The following is a 14,422-nucleotide window of genomic DNA, read 5'->3' as shown; positions in this document are numbered from 1 at the left end:
ACAAAGACCTAAAAGTAGCTCATATTAGAAGCGACAATGGTGGAGAATTCAAAAACCAACAGTTTGATGAATTCTATGAAACCAGTGGTATTGACCACAATTTCTCTGCTCCTAGAACACCTCAACAGAATGGGATTGTTGAAAGGAAGAACAGAACAATTGTAGAAATTGCTAGAACCATGTTGAGTGAAAATAGGCTTCCAAAGTACTTTTGGGGGGAAGCTGTCCACACAGCATGCTATATACTGAATATGGCTCTAGTTAGACCTATACTTAAGAAAACCCCATATGAGCTTTGAAAAGGACGAAAGCCCAACATTGGTTACTTTCATGCCTTTGGTTGTAAATGTTTCATACTCAATACAAAGGACAATCTTGCAAAATTTGATGCTAAAGCTGATGAAGCAATCTTCTTAGGGTACTCAACTAACAGCAAAGCATATAGAGTCTATAATAAACGAACTCAGGTTGTAGAAGAGTCTGTCCATGTTGAGTTCGATGAAGCTGATCCTGCAGGAAAGACAACTCAGCTCAGTGAAGATGAACCAAGCTCAGCTTCCGCTGATCAAAATGGAGCCTCTGAATCATCAACATAAGGGCTGACCAAAGGTAAGCAAGAAGTTGAAATAACATTTACTGACCAATCTATTCCTGTAGAGATTGCAGAAACACCTGTTCCAAATGACTCAACATTGCCCAAAGAAATAAAAATCCCAAGAGGACATTCAGAAAAGTCCATTCTTGATGCTGCTGACAACAAGTTGATGACCAGAGATCAGCTAAGGAAATACCTCAGCAATGTCGCATTCGTCTCAGTACATGAGCTAAAGAATTTTGCTGATGCTGAGCACGATGAATATTGGATAAATGCCATGCAAGAAGAGCTCGACCAATTCACCAGAAATGAGGTATGGGATTTAGTGCCTAGACCTAGGGATCAAAAGCCTATAGGAACTAAGTGGGTTTTTAGAAACAAACTAGATGAATGGAAATGTGATAAGGAACAAAGCTCGACTTGTAGCCCAAGGCTATAGTCAGCAAGAGGGAATTGACTATGGGGAAACATTTGCACATGTTGCTAGGTTAGAAGTAATACGTATATTGTGTGCCTATGCTAGTTTCATGAACTTTAAGTTATACCAAATGGATGTCAAAAGTGCATTTCTTAATGGTTTCATAAACGAAGAGGTATATGTTAATCAACCTCCTGGGTTTGAAGATCCAAAATTTCCAAACCACGTTTATAAACTTAAAAAGGCCCTGTACGACCTAAAACAAGCTCCAAGAGCTTGGTATGAAAGGTTAACCAACTTCCTGCTGACCAGGAACTATGTCAGGGGAAAAGCTGACACAACCTTGTTCATTAAGAAAAAGGGAAAACACACCATGCTTGCACAAATATATGTAGATGATATAATATTTGGTGCTACTGATGAATCTTTGTGCAAAGAATTTAGCAAACAGATGAAAACTGAGTTCGAGATGTCCATGATGGGGGAACTCAACTTCTTCCTTGGACTCCAAATCAAGCAAGGTAAGAATGACATCTTCATAAGTCAGTCCAAGTACACCAAGGAAATGTTAAAAAAATTCAGCATGGTAGATTGCAAACCCATATCAACCCCTATGGGTATTGATACTGTCCTATGCAAAGATGAGAAAAGTAAGTCAATAGACACTAAACTCTATCGAGGTATGATAGGTTCCCTACTTTATCTCACAGCTAGTAGACCTGATATACAGTATGTTATTGTGCGAGATATCAAGCTGACCCCAGAGAATCTCATCTAACGGCTGTAAAAAGAATCTTTAGATATTTGCAGAGCTCAATTGATGCAGGTCTATGGTATCCAACTTCAAATGACTTCACACTCATAGGATATACTGATGCTGACTATGGACGAGATAAGCTAGAACGTAAAAGCACTTCGGGAGGATGTCACTTCCTTGGAAGCTGTCTAGTATCTTGGTTCAGCAAGAAGCAATCATCCATAGCCCTGTCTACAACTGAAGCTGAGTATGTGGCTGCTGGAAGCTGTGTTGCTCAAGTTCTATGGATAAAGCAACAACTTGAGGATTATGGAGTAAAGACTGAAACAATAGAGATCAAATGTGACAATAAGAGTGCCATTGATCTGTCCAAAAATCCAATCCAACATAGCAGGATGAAGCATGTCAGCATAAGGCATCACTTCATTAGAGATCACGTACTAAAAGATGAGATCAAGCTGACCTATGTGCCAACAAATGAACAGCTTGCAGATATCTTCACCAAGCCTTTGGCACGTGAACAATTCAACATACTAAGGGAAGCTATCGGTATGTCTAATCCCCTTCAATAATTCTCTAATGAATGTTGAGTGATTGCCATGTTGAGTGAAAATTTGAATGCTGTGCAAATGCCATGCTAAGTAAAACAACTCCTACTTACTGAACTTGAAATATAGAAAAATCACCTCATACTGAGTTGACATACATGTGGTGTGATTATCATGAGTAGGAATTCACCTCAATAAGAACTAGGTTCTCAGTATCCCAAACGGTTCATTTTCTAGGAAAATTGTGCTAAAACCCACTTGCACCATTAAATGCCAACACGTGTAATAAAAAGCACCTAGGAAAGGCAAACAATTATGAGACAACCCATGCGCCGGAAATGTCATAAATGACAGAACCTCTGTCGGTTGAACGCCCCAAGGATAAACGGCTAGTTCAATTAATAGAACCATTTTAGATATATATAAATAGTGGATGAATTACTCTTCAAATCTCTTCATGCGTAAATCCTTTGGTATTCAGAATCTCTCTCTCTCAAATCTTCCACAAAAATCTCTGAAAATGACCAACACTCAGAAAATCTCCGGTGAAAATTCTGGAAAATTGATCACCGATGAAAGCCCTAAATCTCCTCCTAAGTCTAACCTAACTCCGAGCAAACGCCGTCAAACGGACCCGGCAAGTTCCTCAAAACAGAAGAAACCCAAGATTAGGACCATGGTCAAAGTTCACTCAAAAGTCCACAACCTGGAAGTCCTCAAATGCCGCTGGTTCTCTCCCAGCTTCGTTACTGCCGAAAAGCCATTCTGTGAATGGATTGAGAAGAACGAGTGGACATGCCTTTTCTCTCTCCCTAGAACCACCTATCCACGATTGGTTAGGGAATTCTACTCTGGTCTCCATGTTGATAAGGACGATGCTGACTATCTGGAGACGCACGTTAAGGGACACAAGATTGTAATCACTCCGTCCTACTTGGCAACCCTACTCAACATACCCAACAAAGGAACCGAGTTCAGAACAACAAAAGAAAAGGTGTCAATAGAAAAGCTTGACCAGATGAAGGGTTTTTGCAAACCTAAAAATTACAAAGGAGAAATACCCAGCACGAGTATATGGCAAAACCAGAAAATGGCGCACTACATCTTAACAAACTTTATCTTCCCTAAACTCAACTCAGCCTCGTCTGCCTCCAACTTTGAGCAGTGCTTCATATAGCACATGCTAACCTATTGTCCGCTGAATATGCCTGTGTTTTTTGTGGGAGCACTTCAACGAGGAGGTAAGAAACTTCGACTAGGTTCTCTCATCACCAAGATCCTTGAAGATCACAAGATTGAGACCATCACTGAGACTAAAAGCTTGGGAACAGAAATAACCGTAGCTCTGATAACTGGGTTATTGTTCAACCAACCACTAAAGGGAGGTGAAGATGTTGAGGAAGATGAGGAAGAAAACGATGCTGAGCAAGAAATTGAAACTGAGCTAGCAGCAGATGATGCTGAGCCAGAAGTTGAACCAGAGGAAGTTCCTGTCGATTCTTCTAAGGCAAAGAAGAAGAGAAAGACACTGGCCACTTGTGCCAAGGACATTGAAACTGTGCCCAAAAAGAAGAGGGCTATGACAAGAGGAAAGAATATTGATGTTGACCTACCTCAGGTTACACCTAAGTCAGCAGAGAAAAGGAAAGGGCAAGCTGAGCCCGAGGAAGAAAATGAAGAATCCCCAGAACAGCCGCTAAAGAAGAAAAGTAGAAATTCTGGGTTGAAAATAGTTGAGGCTGATCCCATTGATTGGGTTGTGACACCCAAATCTCACTGCACTCAGAACATTGGGATTGATCTTGAGAAAACTCCAGTTGAGCAAGCTGATGAAGGAGAAGAACAAAGACAGGCTGATACTCAGCTTAATGCTGAAGGAAATGATCATGCTGAGCAGGATAATATTGAGCAAAATCAAGAGGCACATGATGTTGACCACGAAGAAGAGGAACATCAAAGAGAGGATCTGAATGTTGAAGCTGAGGTTGAGGATGTAGATGTTCAAACTGACCCGTCACCTCCAAAAACTAAGTCCCTCAGAAGACTGAAAAAGAAAGCTGTCAAAACTCCTCTCATTGATCTCTTGGCAGATTCTCCTTCTTTGGAGCAAACTACGGATCCCTCCAATATCCAGTTTGAGTATTTTTCCCACCATGTTGAGTCTCCTCCCAAGGATTCGGAGCAAAATCAAGCCTCTGTTACTCGGACTGAGGAACATGCCAAGACTCCACAAAATCCAAATCCTGCCGAGCAAGAGCTCGAAGATCCAGCCACTCAACATGGGGAGAAAGCTATGGATCCACCTGTTCAAACTCAACATCCTGATCAAGACCCAATTGCTCAAGCTAGTAAGCAGCCAACTCCACCACCATTCAGCTCCACCTCCATTCCTGCATCTGAGCCAACTTCCACTGAGCAACATGCCTATCTTAGTGCAACTCAGTCTGGCCGTCGCATCATCGAAATGGCTCAATCTCTTCTCCAGGAGTTCACCACTTCTGATGCTGCTAGGTCTGTTCATCCTGAGTCCACAAATATCTCTGCCATCACTCAACTTCTCACGGAAATTAAGGGACTCAAGGATCTTGTCAGTATTGTAACCACCGTCCAATCACAGCAACCTAAGCAAGACCACATTGCCAAGCTGACTGAGCTATTCCTTCTGATGATAAGCCACATGAACTCCCTTGAAGGTAAAATCAATAATCTCTCTACCCCTAATCCAGGATATGCAACTTCAGCTGAGTTAGATCAACAATTTGCCAAACTGAGAGCAGAACTACCCAACCTTGGGCCAACGGCTAATCCTGAGTATGCCACATCTGCTGAGTTGCAGGGATGCTTTGCCAAGATGACTGCCGATCTTACATGTACACGAGAGCTCATTTCCTCCACTTCTCAATGTACAATTGATCAACTCAGTGAAGCCGTGAGTCTTCTCAGTGTCAACAAAGCTCAAATGGATGTTGACCCCATCAATGATAAACGTTCACAAGGAATTTTGCAGGCCATTCGCTATGACAATGCTCAACGCATCTTCTATGATTCTGCCCTATTGAAGATGTATCATCAATCCTTTGCTCAGATCACCAGCTCCCTTACTTGGCTTAGCAAGTCCCATGAGTGTATTATCAACCTGATCACTGGTTCCATCCCCGTTCCTCGAAATGTTCGAGATGATTGCGTTCCTGTAATAGACGGCTTGAGTGAGAGCACGAAGCGTTTACAATGCTATTCCAATGTTCTATCCTCAGCTGCAAGAAATGACACCTTTGTCTACAAACCCGATGCTGGCAAAATGGGGGAGAGAACTCAACCTGGAACTCAACATCAGACAGGTGCATCAGGAAGCAAAGTGAAAGGAAAGGGTAAGGCTGTATGAAGAAGAGTGATTAAAAAGAGAGACTAGTGAAACTGTTTGTTATAACCTTATTTTGTGTGGGCACAAATATTCTGCACTTCAAGTAGTGTGCACTTGTATGTTTCATTCCTTGTTCCAATGAATGGTGTTTTTTCATTCTGTTCCAATGCCATGCTTATCAATACTCATTAACATAAACATTGAACAAATAAATACTCAGTATACATAATAACGAGTAAATCAAACTGAGTATTCAAGCATTTCTGAAAGATGACCTAGACTCAAATTAAATTAGAACTAAATCTAGTCAGTACACACATCCTTAGTTTATCTCAAATAAATCTTGGTAGGTTTAAGAGGTAAATTAACAGATGCAACCCTTACGGGGGAGAAATTTCAGAAATATGAAAAATAAATCAATCATGGGGAATTTCAAAACTGAGTTCCATAATTATGCATTTTGCCAACATCAAAATGGGGGAGTTTGTTGAAACACCTTTCCACAAGATTTTGATTTGACAAAATCATCCATGATTAAGAGACAATTAAATTTATGTGCTTTATTTTAATTGTACTAATCCGTTTGTTCAATGTTGAGTATAAATATAAATAAAAGATAAATATAAGAAGTAAGACAGGAAGAGGTCAGCATAGAAGCCTAAAGTATCAAGCTGAGTGGAATCAAACTTAGCATCAAAAGACAAAGACATACACGCCCACAACAACTGTCTCACGAAGCTGAGCTGACTAAACTTATACTCAGATTGGAAATTGTAAATGACAAGGTTTTACGAAGTAGAAGCTGAGTGATTCTTCAGGACAGCATGAAAAAGTCGTTAGCTAAAAGACAATGATTACCGCCCCTCTGCATCAATAATTGAATCCTTGGAAATACGCAGAAGACACATTCCGAGATGTATGGGTCAATGGATTATTGGTAAAGGACAACTGGCGCAAAAAGACAAGACAGACGCAAGAAGACAAGCCTGACGTCTGAAGAAATGCAGAGGAAGGGAATGGCTGGAACAGTCTGAAGCTGACCAGAATCTGTCCCCTAAAAGGGCCGTTTTAACATTAATGGCTAGATCATTTCAAAATGATCCAACACAGATTTTTCCTATAAAAGGACAATCAAACCTCTTGGATCATTGCCAAATAAAAAAAAAGAAGAAAAATACAAGAGAGAAAAGATACAAAAGCACTTAGATACAAAAAGAGATCTTACACCCATCTTCTATTCCTTGTGTAAATGCTAGAGTGATTACTTGTAATCTTCTAAAGTGTTCTTTGCTTGAAAAGGAACAAGTGTTTATCAATTGTAAAATTGAGAGTGCTGTGCTGAGTGTTTGGTTGTAAACATTCAGTGGTAGAGAAATCTAGGTGCTGGGTTGTAGCACTTAGTAGGAGTTGAGTAGACGAATAGAGGAAGGTACTCTTGCATATTCAACTGCCTTGTAATTGGTTTGTGCTCTACCTTTAAAGAGCTCAGTATTGGATTCTAAAAGCCCGGAGGACTCTGGGGACTGGACGTAGGCAGAGAGGCCGAACCAGGATAAGTGATACTAAGTAATCTCTAAACTCTCTCTCAATATATATATGTGCATGTGTTGTATGTGAAATTTACTCAGCATATAAAATTGTTTAAAGTTGACTCAGAGTAATTTCAAGTGCTGAGTTAGAAGCTGACCTCCAAGAGTGTCAATATCTAACTTATAAATAAAACAGCTTTAGTCAATATCCGTCCAAAGCTGTCTTATAGCATATCTGGCCAAGCTGACCAAAAGCTGAGCTGACCAACTTGCAAAATAACTAGGTCAGCATACAATTAAACGAAAAAGTTATATTAGTTCCTAACCCCCCCTTGGAACTAATCACACGGGACCAACAGTAAGTTGTTGAGATAAAGAGTAGTTATCTTCTAGAAATGAAGCATGAATACAATGTTTAACCAATCCAAAAGTATATGTGTTCTTCCATTTAGAAGAATGACCAGGATGCAGTACTTTATTTTTCCTTTCAAAGCAGATCGATAAGTGAAAGGAATTAAAAACAGTTGTGAGCACATAATTTTTCCGACTCTAATGATGAATCTATGTTACTTACTTGTAATTTTGTGTAGGTGTGCTTCATGTCATGTTGTACAGAAACACGAGCTAAGACCCGAATCTTGTCTTTTTCTTTTAAGCTTGCATTTTTTTATCAAAAAAATGTTAAGTGGGCTTTATTTTCTGGATATTAAATTTGTACCTACCACATCAGTAACCGATCGGGTACAATGTCCTCGATCGGGATCCAAATTCACCGACTATGGATGGCTTCCATGTAGTTTTAATTAAAATTTGGGCAGTTTTCTTTCAAAAAAATGTATTTAAATGGAAAAAACTACCAAAAAAGGGACGAAAGGTGGATAGAAGTTAAAAAGAGTGGTTTTTAGTGAAAAATAAGAGTTTTTTTTAGTGAAACTGGAGAGAAAGTGAGTGAAACTTGGTGAAAAACTACTTGAAACTAAGTGAAAGTGAGTGAAAAACGTAGGTTTTTTACCAATTGAATCATATTTGAGAGTATAAACACCCGATCTAAACACTAATTTCTAGTTTATATAGGTGAAATCGAGTTTCCTACAATCCATTTCACTATATTTTGATTCTTGAAGTCACTAAACTTCCAAGAATTCTTATTTCGGGTTCAAGCCTTTTGTAATTCGATTTTGAACTTATTTGGAGCCCTTTTTCTGATCGTTCGGAGTCACAGATCTTTAGGTTCGGGTTGCTGATCCAAGTTCCTGTCTCATGTTCGTTGGCCTACCACGCACAACAAACTGGGAAAGTGCTCAAAAGGTAACTTTTGAAGGGTTTTTAAAGCCCTTTTCCTTTAAGTTGTAATCTGTTTATATTTATTTTGTATTATTTCGGGTTTTTTGTCTAAAAAGGAAATTTGCTGCTTGTAATTGGTCGCCGGTCGGAGATGTAGTCCCCGATCGAAGACCATATTATGGATCGGGCCTTGTGTCATATCGGCGACAGAGAACAGACAGACAAAGTTCTACCTTAAGTCGAGTAGTTTAGGAATTTATTTATTTCGGTAAATTTATTATTATTGTCTATTTTTATCACACTTTGGGTACAAATAGTTAGGGACAAATTATAATTTTTATTCTTGATTATAGTTTGAAAATTAACGGAGGGGACAATTATATTTATAGTCCCCAATTGTGTTTTAGTTTAGAATGGGGGACAAACTAAATTAGATATATTTTTAGATTTAAATTTATTAATTTATGGGGACAAATTTTACGGTTATGACTCATTTATAACACTGCAATAGATTTTTTTTACTAATTAGAGTTAGAGAATGATATCCCCTCCGTAATTGACATTATTTCCTCCTTCGGTGACCCCTCTCTGTTCTTCCCTTTCTTCATATGTTTTAGGGTTTTTCTGTTAAATTGCATATTGGGAAGAGTAGCGGTGACATCGGCGAGGCAAGGAAGAGCTAAACTGAAATCGATGAGGCAAGGAAGGAGACAGAACAGACCCAACTCTCACTGCAGATTCGATAGTGGTTGCGCTTGAACTTTAAGATATTATTTATTTTTAGTTTCTTTTTCATAAATTATACATGAAATTGAATTGTTTGTTTCATAATTATGGCTTGATTTATTTTCTTGGCTCTGCTCTCAAGGGCTTCTTGCTCTATTTCCCCAAATGCTGGTACGGGGGTATATAAATTCTGGACCTTTCTGCAATTCTTATTTTCTGAAAAAATTGGTTTAATTGATTTTTCTTGGTCTACATTTGAAGTGTTGCTTGTGTATGTATCTAAATTCCTAAATATTCTCAGTTTTGTTAAGATTTTAATTTTTTTGATTTTCAATTCTAGTTGAACTGGAAAAAAGAGTCTTTTTTGTTAATGCTTATAATTGTTCCTGTTTGAATTCAATTGTTAAATTTTAGGAACAGAAGCTAAGTTTACTTTAACTTAATATTCTCACATTGCCTTACTCATAGCTACATGGTTGCCCAGTTCAACTGTTGTTATTTACCGTGTCTTGTTACTTACTGGTAAATGTTAGATGATTTACCTTCAATAATAGCTATAAGAAGTTGTATGAATCATAACTGAATACTCGATATCTAATGGTTAGAGTAAAACAATAAAAAGGAGAACTAAATAATTATATTAATCAATTCCCTGGCCAGGTAAGCCAATTTCCAATTAAATAATTAATCTCTCTGTTATTTTTATTAAATTAATTTATGGACATGAAACTGGTTTCTGGGGTTAAAATTGGTGATATGAAATATCAAGATATTCATGGATCATCAGCGATAGAAGTAGTAGTAAAATTATGTTGCAGTAAGAACTATCCAGTGTAGTGGGAAAAAAAATTACAGGATACAAAGCTCATGTTCAAAAATCAACCTGCAGAAGCCTCATGTAGTAATGATGGTGGAACTGCTTCTGGGTATGTTCAGCCCGCAAGCTGTTTACAAAGGGAATTAATTAATTAATTAAGTGATAGCTGTGTTACTCTTCATTAATATTTAACCATAGAAAATGTAGAAATATTGTATATAGTACTATAAGGTGTGTACATTTCCCATGTTATAATTATTCTGTGGGCAAAATGATGTACAAGGTTAAGATACTATATATATTGCATCCATATGTTTTTCTATTTTTATCTTTTTGTTAAGTATTAATAATTAATTGCAATCATTTGGTTAAGAACATCTAATCCTATTTATTTCTATGTATTTACAATTGAAGAAACTAGAGAAGTGCCAGAAATGTCATGGAAATGGCTCTCTTTTGACACAGAGTATTGCTATTGTTAAATGCTACTTGCACTTTTCTATTATGTTAATTATATTATAATACCCCATATGCATTTTGAATCCTCTTTATGTCAGTTATTTCTTATTTTGATCATGATTTGTCTTTGCCATACTAAATACTTTACTTTTGGTGGCTATTAACTGCATGATGCAACAACTTAGTAATTATTGTTTCTATCTGACTTAACAATGAATTTTTCTCCCTTAGGATCATGAAGGTTCAATTTCCTTGATTCCTGAATAGGATCACTCTATTCCTAATTATACTATTCTATTTTCTTTTATGCAAATGCCACAATGGAATTTTTTCATCGGGCTTCCCACCTTAAAATAGTAGCAAGGTTTCCATAGAAATGTAAATCTTTTAGCGCATTAATTGAATTTCACTTTGAGATTTTATCATTAACACTTCCTTAAAATTTGGATTGAATGTTGATGTCGTCTGAGTCTAATCACGCCGAAAAGTTCCTCTGTTGAGGAAATGAAGGACTTGGTCTAGTTTCACCATCTTAGAAATTAAGTGTCTTTGTGTTACTGTAGCATGTTTATATTTTTACTTGTAAGTTGTAAGTGTAGGCTTATGTTTGTTTCTACTAGTTTAAATCATAAAAACCATAATGGTAACCTTTTATTCTGGCAAAGGAAGACCCTGTCTACTCGTGAAGTTTTTTCATAGAGCCAAAAGGGTCCAACTGTGCAATACTCAAGCATACCAGTGCACTCTAGCCTTTTTTTTGCAAACTCATTAAGTTTTCTTCGGAAGTGATTGCAGAGAGGCCTTCTATACCTCCAACTTCCAGGGTAATATGCGAGAGACATGACATCTATATGGTGCATGTGACGTGTGTTAGCTAATCGAGGATGTGCTTTTAGTTTCTACATAATTGGTTTCAGCAAGGACTACTATCCTGCTAGGTTTTGTTAGGGATTATGCCCTTTATTGGAATGGTTGAAATTGTAATTTGAAGAATATGAACCCTTAGGTTTCTTTTTCTTTCTTCCGCAAATTTTCCAGGGAATCACGGAAGGCAGCGCCAAGTACTATGCTTCTTATCTGGTGAGTTCTCTGCCAAGAGGTGATCAAAATAGTTGTGGCTATCTCATCCTTCAAACATGTGTGTATATTTACTATTTTGCAAGGAATGAGACTTTGTGTGTCCTTGGAGCCATGAGCTTTAATTTCTTGTTAGGAGTCAAATTGATGTTACTAAATTTTCAAGTATTTCCATACAGCTTTGTCTAATTATTAAAATTTGTATGTGATTGATCAGTGATTTTCACTGCTTAATTTGTTAATACTTGTTCTGAATTAGAACTTTGAGTTTCATGGTTGCTTGCAGCTAATAGAGTTCATCCTCCTTAATAACATTTTTATGGTCCTTGGCTGAAGTTTTCTCTTGATAAATGCATCACATATTATGTTAGGGTTGCTCACAGGAGTTGATCCTAGAGTATTTGGGAATGTTATAAAAATTCAAAATTTATTGTTGGATGATTGTCTCATAGAAAAGCTCAGTAACTACAACATTCCATTGACATTTAGGGTACGTAACACAAATTGATAGGTAGATCATAAGATGTATATTACTAATATTAAGTTTTGGTTTCTGAAATTTTCAGGGAGGTTCAGAGTGTCCTCTAAATGGAAAAGACATACATTTAAGCAGTATAAAAGCAGAGAAGGAAGATGTTTATCAAGATAATTTTACGAAGTTACATTTTATTCTTGCTAACTTCATCTTACAATGTGTTTTTAGTCCTTAAAATCGCATTCTTGTTAATTAAACAGCTATAGAAGAATTTGGGCGAATTCATGTCGAAATTACAAGTTATGGCTGATACATTGACGATGGGAACTTTTGCGTATGAATTTCTGTGTGCATTTACCGATGACAAGGACTTGAGGAGAACAAAATGGTTTAAAGCTTAGGAAAAATATGGTTTGATTGATCTAAGAAATTATTGTAGGACATATTATAACTCATGTAATTTGGGAAGAACAAGCTCAATGAACTTGTACTGTTTAGTATCCTTTTTCTAATAATTTTTTGTTGAATATTACCGTTATATAATAAATTAGTTTCTATTGATTTTTTTTGTCTAATTTAATGTCTATATATAAGTTTATGGTTTACTGGTTTTAATTAATAATTAGCATATTGTTTGTTAGGGCGAGTGTCGTCCCTTGTTGTAAGGTCAAAAATCTGTCATCATGATATGGGGACGACAGTCGTTCCTGTTGAAACACCTTTCCACGTGATTTTGATTTGACAAAATGATTTAAGTTAATCCATGATTAAGGAGAAATTAAATTTAAGTGCTTTGATTTAATTGTACTAATATGTTTGTTCAATGTTGAGTATAAGTATAAATGAAAACAGAAATAAAAAGTAAGACATGACGAAGTCAGTATGAGAACATAGCACAAGCTGAGTGGAGTGCAACTCAGCATAATAGAAGGAAAGTCATCTTCAGAACAAACGTTTAAAGATGAAGCTGATCAAAGAAGCTGAGTGGAACGCAACTCAAAAAAGTCTTCCTTCAAACTAAAGCTTGCAGACGAAGCTGACCATGGAAGCTGAGTAAGAATATGACTCAGAAACAAAGAATAAAAGCAACGTCAATAAAGTCAAGCTGAGTGCTCGTCAGGACAGCATGATTGATCCGTTTGCTAAAAGACAAGATTCGACATCTGTCTGCACCAATAACAGAAGCCTTGGATTTACACATAGAGTCAATTTCGAGATGCATGGGTCAACTGTCCGTTAGCTAAAAGACGAACTGGCACTAGAAGACACACCTGCGGGAAGAAGACAAGCCTGACGCCTGTGAATTTCAGACGACAGGATTGGCCTGCAAATCTGAAGATGACATGAACAATGACGTAATAGATCCGTTTGAATCCAACGGATAATTCCAGATTCAAATCATTAGAAGCTTCAGACTTCAACTATAAAAGGACAAGTTCATTCTTGGATCCTTTGCCGATCGCTAAAACAAAAAGAGAAAAAGAGAAAGATACAAAAGCACATTCAAGCAAGAAAAAGATCTTACACCAAATTCCCATTTCTGTGTAAAAGCTAGATTGATTTTGTAATCATCTAAAGTGTTCTTCATCTAGAAAGAACAAGTTTGTATCAATTGTAAAATTGAGAGAGTTGTGCTGAGTACTCGGTTTTAAGTACTCAGCGGTAGAAAATCTGAGTGTTTGGTTATAGCGCTCAGTAGGAGTTGAGTAGACGAATAGAGGAAGGTACTCTTGCATATTCAACTGCCTTGTAAACGGTTTGTGCTCTACCTTTAAAGAGCTCAGTATTGGATTGAAAAAGCCCGGAGTGACTCTGGGGACTAGACGTAGGTGGAGAGGCCGAACCAGGATAAGTCGTGCTGAGTAATTTCTAACTCTCTCTCAATATATATATATATATATATATTTGTATGTGTTGCTTGATTAAATTTCTCAGGATATAAATTGTAAAAGCTGACACTGAGTAATTGTGGTGCTGAGTTGGAAGCTGACCTCAAGTGTCAATTCCCAACTCTTAAGTAAAACAGTTCTAGTCAGCATCTGACTAAAGCTGTCTTACGTCTCTCGGCCGTGATGACCAAAACAAAGTTAAATAACTTAAGGAATTTATTAAGTCAGCATAATTAACGAAAAAGTTACATTAGTTCCTAACCCCCCTGGAACTAATCACACAGGACCAACAAGTAGTATCAGAGCTAAGTTGCTCACTACTCAAAGATATAACTATCTTGAGCTGATCCTGATAAATGGCTGAGAACAGCAGTCGTTTCCTTCCAGGAAATCAAACAACACAGATACTCCCTGAGGGATTATCAATTAGTCGGCCTCCCTTGTTTTTCGGATCAAATTATACATTTTGGAAAAACAGAATGAAAAA

At 37.3% G+C, this 14,422-nt stretch overlaps 1 long non-coding RNA gene across 1 annotated transcript; it reads left to right on the top strand.

Annotated features, from left to right (window-relative positions):
* The first annotated feature begins 8,994 nt into the window (after window positions 1-8,994).
* Window positions 8,995-12,621, top strand: LOC136206532 (uncharacterized). Its single transcript, XR_010676307.1, has 2 exons — window positions 8,995-11,574; window positions 12,138-12,621. It is a non-coding gene; the product is annotated as an uncharacterized lncRNA (long non-coding RNA).
* The last annotated feature ends 1,801 nt before the right edge of the window (window positions 12,622-14,422 follow it).

The sequence above is a fragment of the Euphorbia lathyris genome, chromosome 9 (assembly GCF_963576675.1).
Source record: "Euphorbia lathyris chromosome 9, ddEupLath1.1, whole genome shotgun sequence".
In the NCBI taxonomy this organism is placed as follows: Eukaryota; Viridiplantae; Streptophyta; class Magnoliopsida; order Malpighiales; family Euphorbiaceae; genus Euphorbia; species Euphorbia lathyris.
This window is presented reverse-complemented; position numbering and strand designations above follow the sequence as displayed.